The 27,567-nt window shown below is 53.1% G+C and overlaps 1 long non-coding RNA gene across 1 annotated transcript in view; it reads left to right on the top strand.

Moving 5' to 3' along the window:
* The window catches only part of LOC136611098 (uncharacterized), an 82,613-nt gene that overhangs the window by 24,489 nt on the left and 30,557 nt on the right, over positions 1–27,567 (top strand). Inside the window, exon 2 of the long non-coding RNA XR_010790219.1 lies at positions 2,412–2,557. This is a non-coding gene — a long non-coding RNA (uncharacterized lncRNA). The remainder of the gene's footprint in view (positions 1–2,411; positions 2,558–27,567) is intronic.

The following is a 27,567-nucleotide window of genomic DNA, read 5'->3' as shown; positions in this document are numbered from 1 at the left end:
CACATAGACTTGTCGCTGTGCGGTGTGCTCTCACATAGACTTGTCGCTGTGCGGTGTGCTCTCACATAGACTTGTCGCTGTGCGGTGTGCTGTCACATAGACTTGTCGCTGTGGGGTGTGCTGTCACATAGACTTGTCGCTGTGGGGTGTGCTGTCACATAGACTTGTCGCTGTGCGGTGTGCTGTCACATAGACTTGTCGCTGTGGGGTGTGCTGTCACATAGACTTCTTGTGGGGTGGGTGTGCTGTCACATAGACTTGTCGCTGTGCGGTGTGCTGTCACATAGACTTGTCGCTGTGCGGTGTGCTGTCACATAGACTTGTCGCTGTGGGGTGTGCTGTCACATAGACTTGTCGCTGTGGGGTGTGCTGTCACATAGACTTGTCGCTGTGGGGTGTGCTGTCACATAGACTTGTCGCTGTGGGGTGTGCTGTCACATAGACTTGTCACTGTGCTGTTTGCTGTCACATAGACTTTTGTTGGGGTGGGTGTGCTGTCACATAGACTTGTCGCTGTTGGGTGCTGTCACATAGACTTGTCGCTGTTGGGTGCTGTCACATAGACTTGTCGCTGTTGGGTGCTGTCACATAGACTTGTCGCTGTGGGGTGTGCTGTCACATAGACTTGTCGCTGTGGGGTGTGCTGTCACATAGACTTCTTGTGGGGTGGGGGTGCTGTCACATAGACTTGTTGCTGTGGGGTGTGCTGTCACATAGACTTGTCACTGTGCTGTTTGCTGTCACATAGACTTGTCGCTGTGGGGTGTGCTGTCACATAGACTTGTCGCTGTGGGGTGTGCTGTCACATAGACTTGTCGCTGTGGGGTGTGCTGTCACATAGACTTGTCGCTGTGCGGTGTGCTGTCACATAGACTTGTCGCTGTGGGGTGTGCTGTCACATAGACTTCTTGTGGGGTAGGGGTGCTGTCACATAGACTTGTCGCTGTGGGGTGTGCTGTCACATAGACTTGTCGCTGTGGGGTGTGCTGTCACATAGACTTGTCGCTGTGGGGTGTGCTGTCACATAGACTTGTCGCTGTCGGGGGTGCTGTCACATAGACTTGTCACTGTCGGGGGTGCTGTCACATAGACTTGTCGCTGTCGGGGGTGCTTTCACATAGACTTGTCGCTGTCGGGGGTGCTGTCACATAGACTTGTCGCTGTCGGGGGTGCTGTCACATAGACTTGTCGCTGTCGGGGGTGCTGTCACATAGACTTGTCGCTGTCGGGGGTGCTGTCACATAGACTTGTCGCTGTCGGGGGTGCTGTCACATAGACTTGTCGCTGTCGGGGGTGCTGTCACATAGACTTGTCGCTGTCGGGGGTGCTGTCACATAGACTTGTCGCTGTCGGGGGTGCTGTCACATAGACTTGTCGCTGTCGGGGGTGCTGTCACATAGACTTGTCGCTGTCGGGGGTGCTGTCACATAGACTTGTCGCTGTCGGGGGTGCTGTCACATAGACTTGTCGCTGTCGGGGGTGCTGTCACATAGACTTGTCGCTGTCGGGGGTGCTGTCACATAGACTTGTCGCTGTCGGGGGTGCTGTCACATAGACTTGTCGCTGTCGGGGGTGCTGTCACATAGACTTCTTGCGGGGTTGAGGGGGACACTGGGGGGGTGCACTGTGGGGGGTTACACTGTGGAGGGGCATGTGTGTGGTGGGGGCACTGAGGGGGTGTTTTGTTTGGGCACTGTGAGGGGGGGGGCATGTGTGTGTAGGGCATGTTTGGTGCTCCTTTCACTTTCAATAGCAGAGGATCACGATCCTCTGCTATTGAAAGTACTGCTAGAGATCGCGATCTGCTCCTACTGCTGTGACAGCTGTAGCAGGAGATTCCTTCATCTCCCCAGCATGTCCCCTCATTACTGGATACTGGGACACTGCTGTCACAGTGTCCAGTGATAAGGGGACATGCTGGGGAGATGAAGGAATCTCCTGCTACAGCTGTCACAGCAGTAACAGGACATCACACTACTCTCCCTGCCCTCTCATTGCTTTGAATGGAGCCGGCCGGCTGACGGCTCCATTCAAAGCAATGAAGCGTGCGTCTCCATTATGACGCCGGTCCTCCAGTCATGTGACCGGTGTCATTGGGAGCGCGCACACTGTGGAGAGAGAGGCAGCAGTGCATCATGGGGACTACCCAGCGACGCCATCTTTAAAAAATCCTTCAGGCCAGCTTTATAAGGGGAAGAAAAGGAATAAAAAGGTGAGCAAAATATCGTTTTTTATGGGTAGAGCTGTGGTGTGTGATGCTTCTACTCTACAGGGCATTAATGGGAAAAAAATCAGTTTGGGCAGCGGGACAACCCCTTTAAGTACTAACTTGGCTGATCAGAAGTATCCTGTAATTAGGGAACATCCCTTGAAGGTGGATGGGATAACCATGTTCTGCCTCTTTATTACAGGGGAGCTGTTTAATGTGCTGTTACCTCGCCTGACCACGCTTGTCCAGTCAGACTGCATCTGGCAGAGGATCTGTTGGAGACTGATAGTCTGTTCCTGACCGGTGGATGGAGCCAGTGGTATCTGCACTTGTTCAGGTGGCGGATGGGTAAGTGAGAAATGTCTTGCCATTGCTTCTGCACCACATAAAGCTGACCATACATTTCGGACAGTCGTATGCCAAACAAGCTCATTTGGCCAACGGCTATCCGTCTTGACCCCGCCCCCCCCCCCCACTTTTACATAACCATTTGTGGCTCTGCCGACCGTGCTTGTGTTCTGGATGGGGAGAGGGCAATAAGCTTATTCCCCTGCAAACAAAAAAGGATTGGACGTGTTGAATTTCAGCTGCGTGAAAGGTTTCTTTGAAAACCGCCAATGCTGATCGCATGTTAGTAAATGGAGGGGCGCTATAGTTCTTTAAAAGTTCAGTTGCCAGGGCTTACACTTCTTTACAGGCAACCCGAGGAAGGTGCCAGGGACGTTGTATGCATGGGAGTTCTTCTTAAAGGCTATGTCTGCCTTTGTATACATTCTTTTCTAATTTCTTTAACACCACTACAATAAAAAAAATGGAAGCAGTAATCTTCTGCTGTTTTGTGTAGACAATGCTGATATGTATTATATTTAATATATATTTTTATTCTCCCCACAGTACAGAATGCAAGTACCCCCAATGTCGCTTTATTCTGCATTCCCTCCAATCTTGCTTCTTCATATTAAAGGGTTTTTCCTAATAATCAAATATTGGTGGCACTGGAAGGAGGGGGTGAGGTAATAGTAAAATGAATACTTCCCTCTCTGCTCACCGGCTGCTTCATGCCCCCTTTTCCCCATTGCCCTTATGGCCAGTCTGTTTTACATCAGCTGCAGCAGTCATTTGGTGGTTTACCAATGTGACTGTTAGAGCCAGTGTCAGACCCCAAAACAGAATGGATTGTCATTAGTGAACTCCCATGAACAGGCCCACTACTAGATTATGTGCCCTGTAGATGGGATGTCACTGGGGACAGATGACCCAGTGACGTGGAATCGAAACGCTTAAATGGTGGTTTGGGGGCAGTGGGGTTAATTGTTCAATAGAAAAACCTGTGGACAGTAGAAGAGAAGGCAGATGATATGAAGGCAGATGACCATAGGATCAGATCTAACACGTCTATATGATAATCTGTATATCTGCATTGTGTACATCTGTCTTTCTTAGGCCGGCGTCTCTGTCCCAGATATTGGGTGAACCAAATAAAGACTCCTTTCTTACTCAAAGATGCTGTTTTTGCAGTATGGTCTCAAGGTAATCTCCAACCTAATAGTTAATTGGAAGAACTGAGGTTTTAAAGGGGTGTACAATTACCAAACGATAGCTCTGGAATTCGCAGGAATCTTTTCCCTCTTTCGGAATCACCATAAGGAAAGCTTTCAGGGTCTCTCAGGTAGATTGGTGCCTGCAGTGAGGGAGTTGACGGCCCGCAGGAAATGGGGGACAGGGCATTCGAAAAGGTCTTCTAGTATGATGGGGTGAACCCATCTGGGCCGGGAGCTTTCCCTGTCTGCGATTCTTTTAATGTAAGAGCTAGCTCTTCTGGTGAAATGGGAGTTTCTAGAGACTGAACTGCCTCTCAAGAGAGATGAGGCAGTCCTGAATTTATAAGATAAAAATGGACTGTTGCTCTATGTCAAGTATGCTCCTTCTCTGACATGGGTGGTGATAAGTTATATAAGGACTGATAGTCTCAAAACACCTTTGCTATCTGGGGTATACAAATGGAGGTTACTTCCTGATGTGCAAGTGATATGTGGTATGTAGGAACGAGTCCTCTCCTTCCTCAGGGCGCTGGCGAGAGTGCGGCTGGGTTTGTTACCCAATTTGTAGAAGTGTCTCATACATTTTGTAAAACAGCCTTTAGCATGTGACATGGACAGTAAATGTACTTTGTCTTTTAATTGTGCTAACTCACATCCCGTCCCTGTATCTAGGGTTTGTTTATGAACTGCCTTTAAGGTCTAGAAATGGCTCAAGAGGTTTGAGTTGGGCCCCTTTGTCCTTTTTTTAATTCTATAATCAATACTAATGAGGGAACCGCGAATAACTCACTTATGGGCCTCCCAAACTGAAAGCAGGGCAGTTTCTGGGACGTAATATTGCTAAAATATTCTTCTAGGGCATCTTGTATCTCCTAGCAATCAATGGATCTTGTATGAGTGATTCATTAAGACGCCACTGCCACGTCCTATCGTGTAGTGAAGGGAGAGAAAGCGAGAACGAGATAAGCATGGGGTTTGAGAAAGAGATGTTGTCCATGTGTGCTGATGTGATGTAAGGGAGGCAAGCATGTTGGATCAGGAAATAGTCTTTTCTGGAATAGGAGTTGTGTGGACAAGAAAAGAAAGTTTAGTCTTTAGTGGAAGGATGAATGATTCTCCAAGCATCTACTAACTGGTGCTTGTAGAGTGTCTTGCGAAACCTGCGGTGTGTTGACCCAGGTAAACTACTGCCCCATTTTGAATTGGTTAAATGGACGTCCACGGGAGTGCGGTAGGGAAATTGCAGTGTGTAACGGAACTATGTTGTGCGGTAATTTCGGTTGGCTCTTTCGGGGTTTTCAGCACGCGGAGCTAATATTTTGGCACGAATTTTGCGTTCCGTTGTGATAAGTAAAATGCGCGCGTCTCCCTAAGGGCAAAGACTCTGCGGTTGGCGGCATAGAGATAGCGCTCAGGTTTACAGTCACGATGTGGCGGTTGACCCATAGTACCGCCCAAACGGCAAGGGGATGTGGCAGTGGAGCTGTGAGGCCCGGCGAGCCAAGCCAGGTGAGGGTCAGCGTCACCCATAGCCACCTACGTTTTTGGTGGCTAACAGCGTGGTGGGCAATGCAGCGTTCGGGTTCCGGGTAAAAATGGCGCCTTGGCGACATGTGCAGAATGTAAGAGGCCTGTAATGATTTTCTCTGGTCTTCTGTATGTGCAAACTGTTTGGGTTAAATGGACGTCCACGGGAGTGCGGTAGGGAGATTGCAGTGTGTAATGGAACTATGTTGTGCTGTGATGGTTTGAGTTTTGTCGGTTATGAATTCTTCTCTAATTAGAGTAAAAGGCTGTGAAATGAGCGGTTAATTTGTTACAGAGCCCAGAGGGTCGGGTGTGGTAGGAAGCCTAGGCCACTAAGGTAAAAGTAGAGCGCGCCGGGCAGTAATCCGCCTAGTCGCGATGGTGGTATACGACTTTAGCTGTCACTCTACCCCCCAGTGGGTACTGGGTACTCATTGCACCGACCTCGGAAGGACAGAAGGCTGAGTCGACCCTGAGCCGGCTATCTGACGTACACGGGGTTTGAACCCGCACATCTCAGGTCGTGAAGCGAGAGCTTAGCACTGCGCCACACGAGGCTCACAATGTAACTAGGTGCCCGTTTACATCTATAATCCTGGTCCAGTGTCTAGCTTGGAAACGAGATGCCATATAGACAGGCGTGGAGGCTCTGGTACCCTGCCGTACCGCCTCTAGCTTGGATACAAGATGTGCTACGGTGTGGTGGGGCCTGGATGCTGTAGTGCTAAGTTGGGCCACCTCTTGCTTGGATTCAGAATGTGATACGGGCGGGCATGGAATCCCTAGTGCCCTGCTGGGACACCTCCAGCTTTCGTATAAGATGTGATACGGGGGTGGGAGAAGGGGAAGGTAGCTGCAGCAGCCTGTTTCACCGCCTTTAGCTTGGATACGAGATGTGATCCCGGGGGGCATGGATGCTCTAGTGCTAAGCAGGGCCACCTTTTGCTTGGATGCAAGATGTCATACGGGCTGGCATGGACTCTCTAGTGCCCTGTTGCTCCAGCTTTCATAGAAGATGGGATACGGTTGGGCACGGAGGCTCCAGTTCACTGTTGTACCACCTCTGACAGATGAGCCGTCATCAGCTCCCTTCCGACAATGCTTTCAGTTTTCAGGCCCCTGGGGTTCAGCTGCAGCGCCACCGGCCGCACTGTGTTCTAATGCCAATTTGGAGCCGTTACCCCGGGCCAGGGCCTGTGGCTGCTTTGAGATGCCCATAATGAATCGCCTTGCGGGTGGTGCTACACTAACCGTAAAGCTACAGTGTCAGTCAATCGCAGCGCTTGCTTAGTGACGCACGCTAAGGAGCTGGTGGAATAAGCAGATAGGCAGGTGACAAAGCCACTGTTTTTCCAATGGCAATCTCCTAACGGTTAATTTCGGTTGGCTCTTTCGGGGTTTTCAGCACGCGGAGCTAATATTTCGGCACGAATTTTGCGTTCCGTTGTGATAAGTAAAATGCGCGCGTCTCCCTAAGGGCAAAGACTCTGCGGTTGGCGGCATAGAGATAGCGCTCAGGTTTACAGTCACGATTGGGCGGTACTATGGGTCAACCGCCACAACGGCAAGGGGGTGCGGCAGTGGAGCTGTGAGGCTTGGCGAGCCAAGCCAGGTGAGGGTCAGCGTCACCCATAGCCACCTACGTTTTTGGTGGCTAACAGCGTGGTGGGCAATGCAGCGTTCGGGTTCCGGGTAAAAATGGCGCCTTGGCGACATGTGCAGAATGTAAGAGACCTGTAATGATTTTCTCTGGTCTTCTGTATGTGCAAACTGTTTGGGTTAAATGGACGTCCACGGGAGTGCGGTAGGGAGATTGCAGTGTGTAACGGAACTATGTTGTGCTGTGATGGTTTGAGTTTTGTCGGTTTTGAATTCTTCTCTAATTAGAGTAAAAGGCTGTGAAATGAGCGGTTAATTTGTTACAGAGCCCAGAGGGTCGGGTGTGGTAGGAAGCCTAGGCCACTAAGGTAAAAGTAGAGCGCGCCGGGCAGTAATCCGCCTAGTCGCGATGGTGGTATACGACTTTAGCTGTCACTCTACCCCCCAGTGGGTACCGGGTACTCATTGCACCGACCTCGGAAGGACAGAAGGCTGAGTCGACCCTGAGCCGGCTACCTGACGTACACGGGGTTTGAACCCGCACATCTCAGGTCGTGAAGCGAGAGCTTAGCACTGCGTACTGCTGCCCTAATGCTCTGCGCCACACGAGGCTCACAATGTAACCAGGTGCCCGTTTACATCTATAATCCTGGTCCAGTGTCTAGCTTGGAAACGAGATGGCATATAGACAGGCGTGGAGGCTCTGGTACCCTGCCGTACCGCCTCTAGCTTGGATACAAGATGTGCTACGGTGTGGTGGGGCCTGGATGCTGTAGTGCTAAGTTGGGCCACCTCTTGCTTGGATTCAGAATGTGATACGGGCGGGCATGGAATCCCTAGTGCCCTGCTGGGACACCTCCAGCTTTCGTATAAGATGTGATACGGGGGTGGGAGAAGGGGAAGGTAGCTGCAGCAGCCTGTTTCACCGCCTTTAGCTTGGATACGAGATGTGATCCCGGGGGGCATGTGGCTGCTTTGAGATGCCCATAATGAATCGCCTTGCGGGTGGTGCTACACTAACCGTAAAGCTACAGTGTCAGTCAATCGCAGCGCTTGCTTAGTGACGCACGCTAAGGAGCTGGTGGAATAAGCAGATAGGCAGGTGACAAAGCCACTGTTTTTCCAATGGCAATCTCCTAACGGTTAATTTCGGTTGGCTCTTTCGGGGTTTTCAGCACGCGGAGCTAATATTTCGGCACGAATTTTGCGTTCCGTTGTGATAAGTAAAATGCGCGCGTCTCCCTAAGGGCAAAGACTCTGCGGTTGGCGGCATAGAGATAGCGCTCAGGTTTACAGTCACGATTGGGCGGTACTATGGGTCAACCGCCACAACGGCAAGGGGGTGCGGCAGTGGAGCTGTGAGGCTCGGCGAGCCAAGCCAGGTGAGGGTCAGCGTCACCCATAGCCACCTACGTTTTTGGTGGCTAACAGCGTGGTGGGCAATGCAGCGTTCGGGTTCCGGGTAAAAATGGCGCCTTGGCGACATGTGCAGAATGTAAGAGGCCTGTAATGATTTTCTCTGGTCTTCTGTATGTGCAAACTGTTTGGGTTAAATGGACGTCCACGGGAGTGCGGTAGGGAGATTGCAGTGTGTAACGGAACTATGTTGTGCTGTGATGGTTTGAGTTTTGTCGGTTTTGAATTCTTCTCTAATTAGAGTAAAAGGCTGTGAAATGAGCGGTTAATTTGTTACAGAGCCCAGAGGGTCGGGTGTGGTAGGAAGCCTAGGCCACTATGGTAAAAGTAGAGCGCGCTGGGCAGTAATCCGCCTAGTCGCGATGGTGGTATACGACTTTAGCTGTCACTCTACCCCCCAGTGGGTACCGGGTACTCATTGCACCGACCTCGGAAGGACAGAAGGCTGAGTCGACCCTGAGCCGGCTACCTGACGTACACAGGGTTTGAACCCGCACATCTCAGGTCGTGAAGCGAGAGCTTAGCACTGCGTACTGCTGCCCTAATGCTCTGCGCCACACGAGGCTCACAATGTAACCAGGTGCCCGTTTACATCTATAATCCTGGTCCAGTGTCTAGCTTGGAAACGAGATGGCATATAGACAGGCGTGGAGGCTCTGGTACCCTGCCGTACCGCCTCTAGCTTGGATACAAGATGTGCTACGGTGTGGTGGGGCCTGGATGCTGTAGTGCTAAGTTGGGCCACCTCTTGCTTGGATTCAGAATGTGATACGGGCGGGCATGGAATCCCTAGTGCCCTGCTGGGACACCTCCAGCTTTCGTATAAGATGTGATACGGGGGTGGGAGAAGGGGAAGGTAGCTGCAGCAGCCTGTTTCACCGCCTTTAGCTTGGATACGAGATGTGATCCCGGGGGGCATGGATGCTCTAGTGCTAAGCAGGGCCACCTTTTGCTTGGATGCAAGATGTCATACGGGCTGGCATGGACTCTCTAGTGCCCTGTTGCTCCAGCTTTCATAGAAGATGGGATACGGTTGGGCACGGAGGCTCCAGTTCACTGTTGTACCACCTCTGACAGATGAGCCGTCATCAGCTCCCTTCCGACAATGCTTTCAGTTTTCAGGCCCCTGGGGTTCAGCTGCAGCGCCACCGGCCGCACTGTGTTCTAATGCCAATTTGGAGCCGTTACCCCGGGCCAGGGCCTGTGGCTGCTTTGAGATGCCCATAATGAATCGCCTTGCGGGTGGTGCTACACTAACCGTAAAGCTACAGTGTCAGTCAATCGCAGCGCTTGCTTAGTGACGCACGCTAAGGAGCTGGTGGAATAAGCAGATAGGCAGGTGACAAAGCCACTGTTTTTCCAATGGCAATCTCCTAACGGTTAATTTCGGTTGGCTCTTTCGGGGTTTTCAGCACGCGGAGCTAATATTTCGGCACGAATTTTGCGTTCCGTTGTGATAAGTAAAATGCGCGCGTCTCCCTAAGGGCAAAGACTCTGCGGTTGGCGGCATAGAGATAGCGCTCAGGTTTACAGTCACGATTGGGCGGTACTATGGGTCAACCGCCACAACGGCAAGGGGGTGCGGCAGTGGAGCTGTGAGGCTCGGCGAGCCAAGCCAGGTGAGGGTCAGCGTCACCCATAGCCACCTACGTTTTTGGTGGCTAACAGCGTGGTGGGCAATGCAGCGTTCGGGTTCCGGGTAAAAATGGCGCCTTGGCGACATGTGCAGAATGTAAGAGGCCTGTAATGATTTTCTCTGGTCTTCTGTATGTGCAAACTGTTTGGGTTAAATGGACGTCCACGGGAGTGCGGTAGGGAGATTGCAGTGTGTAACGGAACTATGTTGTGCTGTGATGGTTTGAGTTTTGTCGGTTTTGAATTCTTCTCTAATTAGAGTAAAAGGCTGTGAAATGAGCGGTTAATTTGTTACAGAGCCCAGAGGGTCGGGTGTGGTAGGAAGCCTAGGCCACTAAGGTAAAAGTAGAGCGCGCTGGGCAGTAATCCGCCTAGTCGCGATGGTGGTATACGACTTTAGCTGTCACTCTACCCCCCAGTGGGTACCGGGTACTCATTGCACCGACCTCGGAAGGACAGAAGGCTGAGTCGACCCTGAGCCGGCTACCTGACGTACACAGGGTTTGAACCCGCACATCTCAGGTCGTGAAGCGAGAGCTTAGCACTGCGTACTGCTGCCCTAATGCTCTGCGCCACACGAGGCTCACAATGTAACCAGGTGCCCGTTTACATCTATAATCCTGGTCCAGTGTCTAGCTTGGAAACGAGATGGCATATAGACAGGCGTGGAGGCTCTGGTACCCTGCCGTACCGCCTCTAGCTTGGATACAAGATGTGCTACGGTGTGGTGGGGCCTGGATGCTGGAGTGCTAAGTTGGGCCACCTCTTGCTTGGATTCAGAATGTGATACGGGCGGGCATGGAATCCCTAGTGCCCTGCTGGGACACCTCCAGCTTTCGTATAAGATGTGATACGGGGGTGGGAGAAGGGGAAGGTAGCTGCAGCAGCCTGTTTCACCGCCTTTAGCTTGGATACGAGATGTGATCCCGGGGGGCATGGATGCTCTAGTGCTAAGCAGGGCCACCTTTTGCTCCAGCTTTCATAGAAGATGGGATATGGTTGGGCACGGAGGCTCCAGTTCACTGTTGTACCACCTCTGACAGATGAGCCGTCATCAGCTCCCTTCCGACAATGCTTTCAGTTTTCAGGCCCCTGGGGTTCAGCTGCAGCGCCACCGGCCGCACTGTGTTCTAATGCCAATTTGGAGCCGTTACCCCGGGCCCGGGCCTGTGGCTGCTTTGAGATGCCCATAATGAATCGCCTTGCGGGTGGTGCTACACTAACCGTAAAGCTACAGTGTCAGTCAATCGTAGCGCTTGCTTAGTGACGCACGCTAAGGAGCTGGTGGAATAAGCAGATAGGCAGGTGACAAAGCCACTGTTTTTCCAATGGCAATCTCCTAACGGTTAATTTCGGTTGGCTCTTTCGGGGTTTTCAGCACGCGGAGCTAATATTTCGGCACGAATTTTGCGTTCCGTTGTGATAAGTAAAATGCGCGCGTCTCCCTAAGGGCAAAGACTCTGCGGTTGGCGGCATAGAGATAGCGCTCAGGTTTACAGTCACGATTGGGCGGTACTATGGGTCAACCGCCACAACGGCAAGGGGGTGCGGCAGTGGAGCTGTGAGGCTCGGCGAGCCAAGCCAGGTGAGGGTCAGCGTCACCCATAGCCACCTACGTTTTTGGTGGCTAACAGCGTGGTGGGCAATGCAGCGTTCGGGTTCCGGGTAAAAATGGCGCCTTGGCGACATGTGCAGAATGTAAGAGGCCTGTAATGATTTTCTCTGGTCTTCTGTATGTGCAAACTGTTTGGGTTAAATGGACGTCCACGGGAGTGCGGTAGGGAGATTGCAGTGTGTAACGGAACTATGTTGTGCTGTGATGGTTTGAGTTTTGTCGGTTTTGAATTCTTCTCTAATTAGAGTAAAAGGCTGTGAAATGAGCGGTTAATTTGTTACAGAGGGTCGGGTGTGGTAGGAAGCCTAGGCCACTGAGGTAAAAGTAGAGCGCGCCAGGCAGTAATCCGCCTAGTCGCGATGGTGGTATACGACTTTAGCTGTCACTCTACCCCCCAGTGGGTACCGGGTACTCATTGCACCGACCTCGGAAGGACAGAAGGCTGAGTCGACCCTGAGCCGGCTACCTGACGTACACGGGGTTTGAACCCGCACATCTCAGGTCGTGAAGCGAGAGCTTAGCACTGCGTACTGCTGCCCTAATGCTCTGCGCCACACGAGGCTCACAATGTAACCAGGTGCCCGTTTACATCTATAATCCTGGTCCAGTGTCTAGCTTGGAAACGAGATGGCATATAGACAGGCGTGGAGGCTCTGGTACCCTGCCGTACCGCCTCTAGCTTGGATACAAGATGTGCTACGGTGTGGTGGGGCCTGGATGCTGTAGTGCTAAGTTGGGCCACCTCTTGCTTGGATTCAGAATGTGATACGGGCGGGCATGGAATCCCTAGTGCCCTGCTGGGACACCTCCAGCATTCGTATAAGATGTGATACGGGGGTGGGAGAAGGGGAAGGTAGCTGCAGCAGCCTGTTTCACCGCCTTTAGCTTGGATACGAGATGTGATCCCGGGGGGCATGGATGCTCTAGTGCTAAGCAGGGCCACCTTTTGCTTGGATGCAAGATGTCATACGGGCTGGCATGGACTCTCTAGTGCCCTGTTGCTCCAGCTTTCATAGAAGATGGGATACGGTTGGGCACGGAGGCTCCAGTTCACTGTTGTACCACCTCTGACAGATGAGCCGTCATCAGCTCCCTTCCGACAATGCTTTCAGTTTTCAGGCCCCTGGGGTTCAGCTGCAGCGCCACCGGCCGCACTGTGTTCTAATGCCAATTTGGAGCCGTTACCCCGGGCCTGTGGCTGCTTTGAGATGCCCATAATGAATCGCCTTGCGGGTGGTGCTACACTAACCGTAAAGCTACAGTGTCAGTCAATCGCAGCGCTTGCTTAGTGACGCACGCTAAGGAGCTGGTGGAATAAGCAGATAGGCAGGTGACAAAGCCACTGTTTTTCCAATGGCAATCTCCTAACGGTTAATTTCGGTTGGCTCTTTCGGGGTTTTCAGCACGCGGAGCTAATATTTCGGCACGAATTTTGCGTTCCGTTGTGATAAGTAAAATGCGCGCGTCTCCCTAAGGGCAAAGACTCTGCGGTTGGCGGCATAGAGATAGCGCTCAGGTTTACAGTCACGATTGGGCGGTACTATGGGTCAACCGCCACAACGGCAAGGGGGTGCGGCAGTGGAGCTGTGAGGCTCGGCGAGCCAAGCCAGGTGAGGGTCAGCGTCACCCATAGCCACCTACGTTTTTGGTGGCTAACAGCGTGGTGGGCAATGCAGCGTTCGGGTTCCGGGTAAAAATGGCGCCTTGGCGACATGTGCAGAATGTAAGAGGCCTGTAATGATTTTCTCTGGTCTTCTGTATGTGCAAACTGTTTGGGTTAAATGGACGTCCACGGGAGTGCGGTAGGGAGATTGCAGTGTGTAACGGAACTATGTTGTGCTGTGATGGTTTGAGTTTTGTCGGTTTTGAATTCTTCTCTAATTAGAGTAAAAGGCTGTGAAATGAGCGGTTAATTTGTTACAGAGGGTCGGGTGTGGTAGGAAGCCTAGGCCACTGAGGTAAAAGTAGAGCGCGCCAGGCAGTAATCCGCCTAGTCGCGATGGTGGTATACGACTTTAGCTGTCACTCTACCCCCCAGTGGGTACCGGGTACTCATTGCACCGACCTCGGAAGGACAGAAGGCTGAGTCGACCCTGAGCCGGCTACCTGACGTACACGGGGTTTGAACCCGCACATCTCAGGTCGTGAAGCGAGAGCTTAGCACTGCGTACTGCTGCCCTAATGCTCTGCGCCACACGAGGCTCACAATGTAACCAGGTGCCCGTTTACATCTATAATCCTGGTCCAGTGTCTAGCTTGGAAACGAGATGGCATATAGACAGGCGTGGAGGCTCTGGTACCCTGCCGTACCGCCTCTAGCTTGGATACAAGATGTGCTACGGTGTGGTGGGGCCTGGATGCTGTAGTGCTAAGTTGGGCCACCTCTTGCTTGGATTCAGAATGTGATACGGGCGGGCATGGAATCCCTAGTGCCCTGCTGGGACACCTCCAGCATTCGTATAAGATGTGATACGGGGGTGGGAGAAGGGGAAGGTAGCTGCAGCAGCCTGTTTCACCGCCTTTAGCTTGGATACGAGATGTGATCCCGGGGGGCATGGATGCTCTAGTGCTAAGCAGGGCCACCTTTTGCTTGGATGCAAGATGTCATACGGGCTGGCATGGACTCTCTAGTGCCCTGTTGCTCCAGCTTTCATAGAAGATGGGATACGGTTGGGCACGGAGGCTCCAGTTCACTGTTGTACCACCTCTGACAGATGAGCCGTCATCAGCTCCCTTCCGACAATGCTTTCAGTTTTCAGGCCCCTGGGGTTCAGCTGCAGCGCCACCGGCCGCACTGTGTTCTAATGCCAATTTGGAGCCGTTACCCCGGGCCTGTGGCTGCTTTGAGATGCCCATAATGAATCGCCTTGCGGGTGGTGCTACACTAACCGTAAAGCTACAGTGTCAGTCAATCGCAGCGCTTGCTTAGTGACGCACGCTAAGGAGCTGGTGGAATAAGCAGATAGGCAGGTGACAAAGCCACTGTTTTTCCAATGGCAATCTCCTAACGGTTAATTTCGGTTGGCTCTTTCGGGGTTTTCAGCACGCGGAGCTAATATTTCGGCACGAATTTTGCGTTCCGTTGTGATAAGTAAAATGCGCGCGTCTCCCTAAGGGCAAAGACTCTGCGGTTGGCGGCATAGAGATAGCGCTCAGGTTTACAGTCACGATTGGGCGGTACTATGGGTCAACCGCCACAACGGCAAGGGGGTGCGGCAGTGGAGCTGTGAGGCTCGGCGAGCCAAGCCAGGTGAGGGTCAGCGTCACCCATAGCCACCTACGTTTTTGGTGGCTAACAGCGTGGTGGGCAATGCAGCGTTCGGGTTCCGGGTAAAAATGGCGCCTTGGCGACATGTGCAGAATGTAAGAGGCCTGTAATGATTTTCTCTGGTCTTCTGTATGTGCAAACTGTTTGGGTTAAATGGACGTCCACGGGAGTGCGGTAGGGAGATTGCAGTGTGTAACGGAACTATGTTGTGCTGTGATGGTTTGAGTTTTGTCGGTTTTGAATTCTTCTCTAATTAGAGTAAAAGGCTGTGAAATGAGCGGTTAATTTGTTACAGAGCCCAGAGGGTCGGGTGTGGTAGGGAGCCTAGGCCACTAAGGTAAAAGTAGAGCGCGCCGGGCAGTAATCCGCCTAGTCGCGATGGTGGTATACGACTTTAGCTGTCACTCTACCCCCCAGTGGGTACCGGGTACTCATTGCACCGACCTCGGAAGGACAGAAGGCTGAGTCGACCCTGAGCCGGCTACCTGACGTACACGGGGTTTGAACCCGCACATCTGAGGTCGTGAAGCGAGAGCTTAGCACTGCTGCCGTAATGCTCTGCGCCACACGAGGCTCACAATGTAACCAGGTGCCCGTTTACATCTATAATCCTGGTCCAGTGTCTAGCTTGGAAACGAGATGGCATATAGACAGGCGTGGAGGCTCTGGTACCCTGCCGTACCGCCTCTAGCTTGGATACAAGATGTGCTACGGTGTGGTGGGGCCTGGATGCTGTAGTGCTAAGTTGGGCCACCTCTTGCTTGGATTCAGAATGTGATACGGGCGGGCATGGAATCCCTAGTGCCCTGCTGGGACACCTCCAGCTTTCGTATAAGATGTGATACGGGGGTGGGAGAAGGGGAAGGTAGCTGCAGCAGCCTGTTTCACCGCCTTTAGCTTGGATACGAGATGTGATCCCGGGGGGCATGGATGCTCTAGTGCTAAGCAGGGCCACCTTTTGCTTGGATGCAAGATGTCATACGGGCTGGCATGGACTCTCTAGTGCCCTGTTGCTCCAGCTTTCATAGAAGATGGGATACGGTTGGGCACGGAGGCTCCAGTTCACTGTTGTACCACCTCTGACAGATGAGCCGTCATCAGCTCCCTTCCGACAATGCTTTCAGTTTTCAGGCCCCTGGGGTTCAGCTGCAGCGCCACCGGCCGCACTGTGTTCTAATGCCAATTTGGAGCCGTTACCCCGGGCCCGGGCCTGTGGCTGCTTTGAGATGCCCATAATGAATCGCCTTGCGGGTGGTGCTACACTAACCGTAAAGCTACAGTGTCAGTCAATCGCAGCGCTTGCTTAGTGACGCACGCTAAGGAGCTGGTGGAATAAGCAGATAGGCAGGTGACAAAGCCACTGTTTTTCCAATGGCAATCTCCTAACGGTTAATTTCGGTTGGCTCTTTCGGGGTTTTCAGCACGCGGAGCTAATATTTCGGCACGAATTTTGCGTTCCGTTGTGATAAGTAAAATGCGCGCGTCTCCCTAAGGGCAAAGACTCTGCGGTTGGCGGCATAGAGATAGCGCTCAGGTTTACAGTCACGATTGGGCGGTACTATGGGTCAACCGCCACAACGGCAAGGGGGTGCGGCAGTGGAGCTGTGAGGCTCGGCAAGCCAAGCCAGGTGAGGGTCAGCGTCACCCATAGCCACCTACGTTTTTGGTGGCTAACAGCGTGGTGGGCAATGCAGCGTTCGGGTTCCGGGTAAAAATGGCGCCTTGGCGACATGTGCAGAATGTAAGAGGCCTGTAATGATTTTCTCTGGTCTTCTGTATGTGCAAACTGTTTGGGTTAAATGGACATCCACGGGAGTGCGGTAGGGAGATTGCAGTGTGTAACGGAACTATGTTGTGCTGTGATGGTTTGAGTTTTGTCGGTTTTGAATTCTTCTCTAATTAGAGTAAAAGGCTGTGAAATGAGCGGTTAATTTGTTACAGAGCCCAGAGGGTCGGGTGTGGTGGGAAGCCTAGGCCACTAAGGTAAAAGTAGAGCGCGCCGGGCAGTAATCCGCCTAGTCGCGATGGTGGTATACGACTTTAGCTGTCACTCTACCCCCCAGTGGGTACCGGGTACTCATTGCACCGACCTCGGAAGGACAGAAGGCTGAGTCGACCCTGAGCCGGCTACCTGACGTACACGGGGTTTGAACCCGCACATCTGAGGTCGTGAAGCGAGAGCTTAGCACTGCTGCCGTAATGCTCTGCGCCACACGAGGCTCACAATGTAACCAGGTGCCCGTTTACATCTATAATCCTGGTCCAGTGTCTAGCTTGGAAACGAGATGGCATATAGACAGGCGTGGAGGCTCTGGTACCCTGCCGTACCGCCTCTAGCTTGGATACAAGATGTGCTACGGTGTGGTGGGGCCTGGATGCTGTAGTGCTAAGTTGGGCCACCTCTTGCTTGGATTCAGAATGTGATACGGGCGGGCATGGAATCCCTAGTGCCCTGCTGGGACACCTCCAGCTTTCGTATAAGATGTGATACGGGGGTGGGAGAAGGGGAAGGTAGCTGCAGCAGCCTGTTTCACCGCCTTTAGCTTGGATACGAGATGTGATCCCGGGGGGCATGGATGCTCTAGTGCTAAGCAGGGCCACCTTTTGCTTGGATGCAAGATGTCATACGGGCTGGCATGGACTCTCTAGTGCCCTGTTGCTCCAGCTTTCATAGAAGATGGGATACGGTTGGGCACGGAGGCTCCAGTTCACTGTTGTACCACCTCTGACAGATGAGCCGTCATCAGCTCCCTTCCGACAATGCTTTCAGTTTTCAGGCCCCTGGGGTTCAGCTGCAGCGCCACCGGCCGCACTGTGTTCTAATGCCAATTTGGAGCCGTTACCCCGGGCCCGGGCCTGTGGCTGCTTTGAGATGCCCATAATGAATCGCCTTGCGGGTGGTGCTACACTAACCGTAAAGCTACAGTGTCAGTCAATCGCAGCGCTTGCTTAGTGACGCACGCTAAGGAGCTGGTGGAATAAGCAGATAGGCAGGTGACAAAGCCACTGTTTTTCCAATGGCAATCTCCTAACGGTTAATTTCGGTTGGCTCTTTCGGGGTTTTCAGCACGCGGAGCTAATATTTCGGCACGAATTTTGCGTTCCGTTGTGATAAGTAAAATGCGCGCGTCTCCCTAAGGGCAAAGACTCTGCGGTTGGCGGCATAGAGATAGCGCTCAGGTTTACAGTCACGATTGGGCGGTACTATGGGTCAACCGCCACAACGGCAAGGGGGTGCGGCAGTGGAGCTGTGAGGCTCGGCAAGCCAAGCCAGGTGAGGGTCAGCGTCACCCATAGCCACCTACGTTTTTGGTGGCTAACAGCGTGGTGGGCAATGCAGCGTTCGGGTTCCGGGTAAAAATGGCGCCTTGGCGACATGTGCAGAATGTAAGAGGCCTGTAATGATTTTCTCTGGTCTTCTGTATGTGCAAACTGTTTGGGTTAAATGGACATCCACGGGAGTGCGGTAGGGAGATTGCAGTGTGTAACGGAACTATGTTGTGCTGTGATGGTTTGAGTTTTGTCGGTTTTGAATTCTTCTCTAATTAGAGTAAAAGGCTGTGAAATGAGCGGTTAATTTGTTACAGAGCCCAGAGGGTCGGGTGTGGTGGGAAGCCTAGGCCACTAAGGTAAAAGTAGAGCGCGCCGGGCAGTAATCCGCCTAGTCGCGATGGTGGTATACGACTTTAGCTGTCACTCTACCCCCCAGTGGGTACCGGGTACTCATTGCACCGACCTCGGAAGGACAGAAGGCTGAGTCGACCCTGAGCCGGCTACCTGACGTACACGGGGTTTGAACCCGCACATCTCAGGTCGTGAAGCGAGAGCTTAGCACTGCTGCCGTAATGCTCTGCGCCACACGAGGCTCACAATGTAACCAGGTGCCCGTTTACATCTATAATCCTGGTCCAGTGTCTAGCTTGGAAACGAGATGGCATATAGACAGGCGTGGAGGCTCTGGTACCCTGCCGTACCGCCTCTAGCTTGGATACAAGATGTGCTACGGTGTGGTGGGGCCTGGATGCTGTAGTGCTAAGTTGGGCCACCTCTTGCTTGGATTCAGAATGTGATACGGGCGGGCATGGAATCCCTAGTGCCCTGCTGGGACACCTCCAGCTTTCGTATAAGATGTGATACGGGGGTGGGAGAAGGGGAAGGTAGCTGCAGCAGCCTGTTTCACCGCCTTTAGCTTGGATACGAGATGTGATCCCGGGGGGCATGGATGCTCTAGTGCTAAGCAGGGCCACCTTTTGCTTGGATGCAAGATGTCATACGGGCTGGCATGGACTCTCTAGTGCCCTGTTGCTCCAGCTTTCATAGAAGATGGGATACGGTTGGGCACGGAGGCTCCAGTTCACTGTTGTACCACCTCTGACAGATGAGCCGTCATCAGCTCCCTTCCGACAATGCTTTCAGTTTTCAGGCCCCTGGGGTTCAGCTGCAGCGCCACCGGCCGCACTGTGTTCTAATGCCAATTTGGAGCCGTTACCCCGGGCCCGGGCCTGTGGCTGCTTTGAGATGCCCATAATGAATCGCCTTGCGGGTGGTGCTACACTAACCGTAAAGCTACAGTGTCAGTCAATCGTAGCGCTTGCTTAGTGACGCACGCTAAGGAGCTGGTGGAATAAGCAGATAGGCAGGTGACAAAGCCACTGTTTTTCCAATGGCAATCTCCTAACGGTTAATTTCGGTTGGCTCTTTCGGGGTTTTCAGCACGCGGAGCTAATATTTCGGCACGAATTTTGCGTTCCGTTGTGATAAGTAAAATGCGCGCGTCTCCCTAAGGGCAAAGACTCTGCGGTTGGCGGCATAGAGATAGCGCTCAGGTTTACAGTCACGATTGGGCGGTACTATGGGTCAACCGCCACAACGGCAAGGGGGTGCGGCAGTGGAGCTGTGAGGCTCGGCGAGCCAAGCCAGGTGAGGGTCAGCGTCACCCATAGCCACCTACGTTTTTGGTGGCTAACAGCGTGGTGGGCAATGCAGCGTTCGGGTTCCGGGTAAAAATGGCGCCTTGGCGACATGTGCAGAATGTAAGAGGCCTGTAATGATTTTCTCTGGTCTTCTGTATGTGCAAACTGTTTGGGTTAAATGGACATCCACGGGAGTGCGGTAGGGAGATTGCAGTGTGTAACGGAACTATGTTGTGCTGTGATGGTTTGAGTTTTGTCGGTTTTGAATTCTTCTCTAATTAGAGTAAAAGGCTGTGAAATGAGCGGTTAATTTGTTACAGAGCCCAGAGGGTCTGGTGTGGTGGGAAGCCTAGGCCACTAAGGTAAAAGTAGAGCGCGCCGGGCAGTAATCCGCCTAGTCGCGATGGTGGTATACGACTTTAGCTGTCACTCTACCCCCCAGTGGGTACCGGGTACTCATTGCACCGACCTCGGAAGGACAGAAGGCTGAGTCGACCCTGAGCCGGCTACCTGACGTACACGGGGTTTGAACCCGCACATCTCAGGTCGTGAAGCGAGAGCTTAGCACTGCGTACTGCTGCCCTAATGCTCTGCGCCACACGAGGCTCACAATGTAACCAGGTGCCCGTTTACATCTATAATCCTGGTCCAGTGTCTAGCTTGGAAACGAGATGGCATATAGACAGGCGTGGAGGCTCTGGTACCCTGCCGTACCGCCTCTAGCTTGGATACAAGATGTGCTACGGTGTGGTGGGGCCTGGATGCTGTAGTGCTAAGTTGGGCCACCTCTTGCTTGGATTCAGAATGTGATACGGGCGGGCATGGAATCCCTAGTGCCCTGCTGGGACACCTCCAGCTTTCGTATAAGATGTGATACGGGGGTGGGAGAAGGGGAAGGTAGCTGCAGCAGCCTGTTTCACCGCCTTTAGCTTGGATACGAGATGTGATCCCGGGGGGCATGGATGCTCTAGTGCTAAGCAGGGCCACCTTTTGCTTGGATGCAAGATGTCATACGGGCTGGCATGGACTCTCTAGTGCCCTGTTGCTCCAGCTTTCATAGAAGATGGGATACGGTTGGGCACGGAGGCTCCAGTTCACTGTTGTACCACCTCTGACAGATGAGCCGTCATCAGCTCCCTTCCGACAATGCTTTCAGTTTTCAGGCCCCTGGGGTTCAGCTGCAGCGCCACCGGCCGCACTGTGTTCTAATGCCAATTTGGAGCCGTTACCCCGGGCCCGGGCCTGTGGCTGCTTTGAGATGCCCATAATGAATCGCCTTGCGGGTGGTGCTACACTAACCGTAAAGCTACAGTGTCAGTCAATCGCAGCGCTTGCTTAGTGACGCACGCTAAGGAGCTGGTGGAATAAGCAGATAGGCAGGTGACAAAGCCACTGTTTTTCCAATGGCAATCTCCTAACGGTTAATTTCGGTTGGCTCTTTCGGGGTTTTCAGCACGCGGAGCTAATATTTCGGCACGAATTTTGCGTTCCGTTGTGATAAGTAAAATGCGCGCGTCTCCCTAAGGGCAAAGACTCTGCGGTTGGCGGCATAGAGATAGCGCTCAGGTTTACAGTCACGATTGGGCGGTACTATGGGTCAACCGCCACAACGGCAAGGGGGTGCGGCAGTGGAGCTGTGAGGCTCGGCGAGCCAAGCCAGGTGAGGGTCAGCGTCACCCATAGCCACCTACGTTTTTGGTGGCTAACAGCGTGGTGGGCAATGCAGCGTTCGGGTTCCGGGTAAAAATGGCGCCTTGGCGACATGTGCAGAATGTAAGAGGCCTGTAATGATTTTCTCTGGTCTTCTGTATGTGCAAACTGTTTGGGTTAAATGGACATCCACGGGAGTGCGGTAGGGAGATTGCAGTGTGTAACGGAACTATGTTGTGCTGTGATGGTTTGAGTTTTGTCGGTTTTGAATTCTTCTCTAATTAGAGTAAAAGGCTGTGAAATGAGCGGTTAATTTGTTACAGAGCCCAGAGGGTCGGGTGTGGTAGGAAGCCTAGGCCACTAAGGTAAAAGTAGAGCGCGCCGGGCAGTAATCCGCCTAGTCGCGATGGTGGTATACGACTTTAGCTGTCACTCTACCCCCCAGTGGGTACCGGGTACTCATTGCACCGACCTCGGAAGGACAGAAGGCTGAGTCGACCCTGAGCCGGCTACCTGACGTACACGGGGTTTGAACCCGCACATCTCAGGTCGTGAAGCGAGAGCTTAGCACTGCGTACTGCTGCCCTAATGCTCTGCGCCACACGAGGCTCACAATGTAACCAGGTGCCCGTTTACATCTATAATCCTGGTCCAGTGTCTAGCTTGGAAACGAGATGGCATATAGACAGGCGTGGAGGCTCTGGTACCCTGCCGTACCGCCTCTAGCTTGGATACAAGATGTGCTACGGTGTGGTGGGGCCTGGATGCTGTAGTGCTAAGTTGGGCCACCTCTTGCTTGGATTCAGAATGTGATACGGGCGGGCATGGAATCCCTAGTGCCCTGCTGGGACACCTCCAGCTTTCGTATAAGATGTGATACGGGGGTGGCATATAGACAGGCGTGGAGGCTCTGGTACCCTGCCGTACCGCCTCTAGCTTGGATACAAGATGTGCTACGGTGTGGTGGGGCCTGGATGCTGTAGTGCTAAGTTGGGCCACCTCTTGCTTGGATTCAGAATGTGATACGGGCGGGCATGGAATCCCTAGTGCCCTGCTGGGACACCTCCAGCTTTCGTATAAGATGTGATACGGGGGTGGGAGAAGGGGAAGGTAGCTGCAGCAGCCTGTTTCACCGCCTTTAGCTTGGATACGAGATGTGATCCCGGGGGGCATGGATGCTCTAGTGCTAAGCAGGGCCACCTTTTGCTTGGATGCAAGATGTCATACGGGCTGGCATGGACTCTCTAGTGCCCTGTTGCTCCAGCTTTCATAGAAGATGGGATACGGTTGGGCACGGAGGCTCCAGTTCACTGTTGTACCACCTCTGACAGATGAGCCGTCATCAGCTCCCTTCCGACAATGCTTTCAGTTTTCAGGCCCCTGGGGTTCAGCTGCAGCGCCACCGGCCGCACTGTGTTCTAATGCCAATTTGGAGCCGTTACCCCGGGCCCGGGCCTGTGGCTGCTTTGAGATGCCCATAATGAATCGCCTTGCGGGTGGTGCTACACTAACCGTAAAGCTACAGTGTCAGTCAATCGCAGCGCTTGCTTAGTGACGCACGCTAAGGAGCTGGTGGAATAAGCAGATAGGCAGGTGACAAAGCCACTGTTTTTCCAATGGCAATCTCCTAACGGTTAATTTCGGTTGGCTCTTTCGGGGTTTTCAGCACGCGGAGCTAATATTTCGGCACGAATTTTGCGTTCCGTTGTGATAAGTAAAATGCGCGCGTCTCCCTAAGGGCAAAGACTCTGCGGTTGGCGGCATAGAGATAGCGCTCAGGTTTACAGTCACGATTGGGCGGTACTATGGGTCAACCGCCACAACGGCAAGGGGGTGCGGCAGTGGAGCTGTGAGGCTCGGCGAGCCAAGCCAGGTGAGGGTCAGCGTCACCCATAGCCACCTACGTTTTTGGTGGCTAACAGCGTGGTGGGCAATGCAGCGTTCGGGTTCCGGGTAAAAATGGCGCCTTGGCGACATGTGCAGAATGTAAGAGGCCTGTAATGATTTTCTCTGGTCTTCTGTATGTGCAAACTGTTTGGGTTAAATGGACATCCACGGGAGTGCGGTAGGGAGATTGCAGTGTGTAACGGAACTATGTTGTGCTGTGATGGTTTGAGTTTTGTCGGTTTTGAATTCTTCTCTAATTAGAGTAAAAGGCTGTGAAATGAGCGGTTAATTTGTTACAGAGCCCAGAGGGTCGGGTGTGGTAGGAAGCCTAGGCCACTAAGGTAAAAGTAGAGCGCGCCGGGCAGTAATCCGCCTAGTCGCGATCGTGGTATACGACTTTAGCTGTCACTCTACCCCCCAGTGGGTACCGGGTACTCATTGCACCGACCTCGGAAGGACAGAAGGCTGAGTCGACCCTGAGCCGGCTACCTGACGTACACGGGGTTTGAACCCGCACATCTCAGGTCGTGAAGCGAGAGCTTAGCACTGCGTACTGCTGCCCTAATGCTCTGCGCCACACGAGGCTCACAATGTAACCAGGTGCCCGTTTACATCTATAATCCTGGTCCAGTGTCTAGCTTGGAAACGAGATGGCATATAGACAGGCGTGGAGGCTCTGGTACCCTGCCGTACCGCCTCTAGCTTGGATACAAGATGTGCTACGGTGTGGTGGGGCCTGGATGCTGTAGTGCTAAGTTGGGCCACCTCTTGCTTGGATTCAGAATGTGATACGGGCGGGCATGGAATCCCTAGTGCCCTGCTGGGACACCTCCAGCTTTCGTATAAGATGTGATACGGGGGTGGGAGAAGGGGAAGGTAGCTACAGCAGCCTGTTTCACCGCCTTTAGCTTGGATACGAGATGTGATCCCGGGGGGCATGGATGCTCTAGTGCTAAGCAGGGCCACCTTTTGCTTGGATGCAAGATGTCATACGGGCTGGCATGGACTCTCTAGTGCCCTGTTGCTCCAGCTTTCATAGAAGAGGGGAAACGGTTGGGCACGGAGGCTCCAGTTCACTGTTGTACCACCTCTGACAGATGAGCCGTCATCAGCTCCCTTCCGACAATGCTTTCAGTTTTCAGGCCCCTGGGGTTCAGCTGCAGCGCCACCGGCCGCACTGTGTTCTAATGCCAATTTGGAGCCGTTACCCCGGGCCAGGGCCTGTGGCTGCTTTGAGATGCCCATAATGAATCGCCTTGCGGGTGGTGCTACACTAACCGTAAAGCTACAGTGTCAGTCAATCGCAGCGCTTGCTTAGTGACGCACGCTAAGGAGCTGGTGGAATAAGCAGATAGGCAGGTGACAAAGCCACTGTTTTTCCAATGGCAATCTCCTAACGGTTAATTTCGGTTGGCTCTTTCGGGGTTTTCAGCACGCGGAGCTAATATTTCGGCACGAATTTTGCGTTCCGTTGTGATAAGTAAAACGCGCGCGTCTCCCTAAGGGCAAAGACTCTGCGGTTGGCGGCATAGAGATAGCGCTCAGGTTTACAGTCACGATTGGGCGGTACTATGGGTCAACCGCCACAACGGCAAGGGGGTGCGGCAGTGGAGCTGTGAGGCTCGGCGAGCCAAGCCAGGTGAGGGTCAGCGTCACCCATAGCCACCTACGTTTTTGGTGGCTAACAGCGTGGTGGGCAATGCAGCGTTCGGGTTCCGGGTAAAAATGGCGCCTTGGCGACATGTGCAGAATGTAAGAGGCCTGTAATGATTTTCTCTGGTCTTCTGTATGTGCAAACTGTTTGGGTTAAATGGACGTCCACGGGAGTGCGGTAGGGAGATTGCAGTGTGTAACGGAACTATGTTGTGCTGTGATGGTTTGAGTTTTGTCGGTTTTGAATTCTTCTCTAATTAGAGTAAAAGGCTGTGAAATGAGCGGTTAATTTGTTACAGAGCCCAGAGGGTCGGGTGTGGTAGGAAGCCTAGGCCACTAAGGTAAAAGTAGAGCGCGCCGGGCAGTAATCCGCCTAGTCGCGATGGTGGTATACGACTTTAGCTGTCACTCTACCCCCCAGTGGGTACCGGGTACTCATTGCACTGACCTCGGAAGGACAGAAGGCTGAGTCGACCCTGAGCCGGCTACCTGACGTACACGGGGTTTGAACCCGCACATCTCAGGTCGTGAAGCGAGAGCTTAGCACTGCGTACTGCTGCCCTAATGCTCTGCGCCACACGAGGCTCACAATGTAACCAGGTGCCCGTTTACATCTATAATCCTGGTCCAGTGTCTAGCTTGGAAACGAGATGGCATATAGACAGGCGTGGAGGCTCTGGTACCCTGCCGTACCGCCTCTAGCTTGGATACAAGATGTGCTACGGTGTGGTGGGGCCTGGATGCTGTAGTGCTAAGTTGGGCCACCTCTTGCTTGGATTCAGAATGTGATACGGGCGGGCATGGAATCCCTAGTGCCCTGCTGGGACACCTCCAGCTTTCGTATAAGATGTGATACGGGGGTGGGAGAAGGGGAAGGTAGCTGCAGCAGCCTGTTTCACCGCCTTTAGCTTGGATACGAGATGTGATCCCGGGGGGCATGGATGCTCTAGTGCTAAGCAGGGCCACCTTTTGCTTGGATGCAAGATGTCATACGGGCTGGCATGGACTCTCTAGTGCCCTGTTGCTCCAGCTTTCATAGAAGATGGGATACGGTTGGGCACGGAGGCTCCAGTTCACTGTTGTACCACCTCTGACAGATGAGCCGTCATCAGCTCCCTTCCGACAATGCTTTCAGTTTTCAGGCCCCTGGGGTTCAGCTGCAGCGCCACCGGCCGCACTGTGTTCTAATGCCAATTTGGAGCCGTTACCCCGGGCCCGGGCCTGTGGCTGCTTTGAGATGCCCATAATGAATCGCCTTGCGGGTGGTGCTACACTAACCGTAAAGCTACAGTGTCAGTCAATCGCAGCGCTTGCTTAGTGACGCACGCTAAGAAGCTGGTGGAATAAGCAGATAGGCAGGTGACAAAGCCACTGTTTTTCCAATGGCAATCTCCTAACGGTTAATTTCGGTTGGCTCTTTCGGGGTTTTCAGCACGCGGAGCTAATATTTCGGCACGAATTTTGCGTTCCGTTGTGATAAGTAAAATGCGCGCGTCTCCCTAAGGGCAAAGACTCTGCGGTTGGCGGCATAGAGATAGCGCTCAGGTTTACAGTCACGATTGGGCGGTACTATGGGTCAACCGCCACAACGGCAAGGGGGTGCGGCAGTGGAGCTGTGAGGCTCGGCGAGCCAAGCCAGGTGAGGGTCAGCGTCACCCATAGCCACCTACGTTTTTGGTGGCTAACAGCGTGGTGGGCAATGCAGCGTTCGGGTTCCGGGTAAAAATGGCGCCTTGGCGACATGTGCAGAATGTAAGAGGCCTGTAATGATTTTCTCTGGTCTTCTGTATGTGCAAACTGTTTGGGTTAAATGGACGTCCACGGGAGTGCGGTAGGGAGATTGCAGTGTGTAACGGAACTATGTTGTGCTGTGATGGTTTGAGTTTTGTCGGTTTTGAATTCTTCTCTAATTAGAGTAAAAGGCTGTGAAATGAGCGGTTAATTTGTTACAGAGCCCAGAGGGTCGGGTGTGGTAGGAAGCCTAGGCCACTAAGGTAAAAGTAGAGCGCGCCGGGCAGTAATCCGCCTAGTCGCGATGGTGGTATACGACTTTAGCTGTCACTCTACCCCCCAGTGGGTACCGGGTACTCATTGCACTGACCTCGGAAGGACAGAAGGCTGAGTCGACCCTGAGCCGGCTACCTGACGTACACGGGGTTTGAACCCGCACATCTCAGGTCGTGAAGCGAGAGCTTAGCACTGCGTACTGCTGCCCTAATGCTCTGCGCCACACGAGGCTCACAATGTAACCAGGTGCCCGTTTACATCTATAATCCTGGTCCAGTGTCTAGCTTGGAAACGAGATGGCATATAGACAGGCGTGGAGGCTCTGGTACCCTGCCGTACCGCCTCTAGCTTGGATACAAGATGTGCTACGGTGTGGTGGGGCCTGGATGCTGTAGTGCTAAGTTGGGCCACCTCTTGCTTGGATTCAGAATGTGATACGGGCGGGCATGGAATCCCTAGTGCCCTGCTGGGACACCTCCAGCTTTCGTATAAGATGTGATACGGGGGTGGGAGAAGGGGAAGGTAGCTGCAGCAGCCTGTTTCACCGCCTTTAGCTTGGATACGAGATGTGATCCCGGGGGGCATGGATGCTCTAGTGCTAAGCAGGGCCACCTTTTGCTTGGATGCAAGATGTCATACGGGCTGGC

The sequence above is a fragment of the Eleutherodactylus coqui genome, chromosome 1 (assembly GCF_035609145.1).
Source record: "Eleutherodactylus coqui strain aEleCoq1 chromosome 1, aEleCoq1.hap1, whole genome shotgun sequence".
In the NCBI taxonomy this organism is placed as follows: domain Eukaryota; kingdom Metazoa; phylum Chordata; class Amphibia; order Anura; family Eleutherodactylidae; genus Eleutherodactylus; species Eleutherodactylus coqui.
This window is presented reverse-complemented; position numbering and strand designations above follow the sequence as displayed.